The sequence below is a fragment of the Otolemur garnettii genome, unplaced genomic scaffold, assembly GCF_000181295.1.
Source record: "Otolemur garnettii isolate 467f Iridium unplaced genomic scaffold, OtoGar3 scaffold00143, whole genome shotgun sequence".
Taxonomy (NCBI): domain Eukaryota; kingdom Metazoa; phylum Chordata; class Mammalia; order Primates; family Galagidae; genus Otolemur; species Otolemur garnettii.
In genome coordinates, this window is record NW_003852538.1 from 4035060 (window position 1) to 4036305 (window position 1246).

A 1246-nucleotide genomic window follows, 5' to 3' on the forward strand; every position below is an offset into this window, starting at 1 on the left:
TTCCCCATGTGATAGTAGCAGTTGATTATAGGTAGCAATCTTCTTTCCTTCTTTCCCCCCAATAGAGGCTTTATTTAGTTCTCTTTGTCACTGATGTAATGTAATGTCATCATTATGACAAATGTCACCAATATCCCATTACCCTTGGAATGCCAAAGCATGAATCTCTTTTATGACTGTTACAACATGAAGAGGTCTAGTTTCTAAGAATGTGCTGTCCAGAGAGGATTTGTTTGAGAAGTTTCTATGAGATCCAGGATAAGGTACAAGCCTTTGTGCATTTTCCCTGTATTTTATCTCTAAATGTGATGAATGTGGTTGTCTACCAAAGCTAACCTGTGTTTTAAACTAGCAAGTTCAGTTTCCAAAGACAAGGAGAGAGGTACAGTGTGTACCTGTTTTTCCCTGATACTGGGAGGAAGCCTGGATTATTTGCTTCTCCTTTAAAGAGAAATGCCTCAGCTGTAATAGCAGTAGTCAGAAAGAAGATTTGAGAAAAAATGATGGAAATATAAAATATTATCAGCTCAATTGTGTTAATAACATCAAAGAGGATTTCTTTTCCCAAGGAAAGTATTCACTCTTGCTGTTTTTGCATAAACAAACACACACAACACAAAATTATATAGAAATTTAAAAATATATATATTATGTTCAATATAGAAAAGATTCAAAGACAATAAGGATAAATAATTCATGGATTCTTCCTTGAAATTTATGACTCTCTGTACCTAACTGAAGTGCAGTTGTTTACATAGACATTACTAAGTCCCTTTGGTTGGACCAAATGTATTATACATTCCTAGTGAAATTGTTAGTAATTCAATTTATTTATTTCATTAATATAAAAAAAGGTAATACTTGATTATATTTTCTGTATACAGTGAGTAGGTAATATACTGGAATTGGTTGAAAACAATCTTGTCTAAACATTGAACTTTTTTTTTTTCCAGATTAATGTGAGGGTACCAATATCTAGGTTACAATATTTATGCTTGTAGAGTCCTTCTTGTAGTTGTGTCCCACAGAAGAGGTGTGCCATATACCTTTACACTGTGCCCATTAAGAGGGAACACACCCATCCCCTCCCCTCATCCCTTGTTCCCCCTCTCTGCACCTCCACCCAACTTGAATTGAACTGGGTTTTCCTCTTATGTGGGTGTGTATTAGATTGTCTTCTGACTTCGTATTAGTATGAGTACATTGGATATTTGCTTTTCCATTCTTTTGATACTTCACTAAAAAG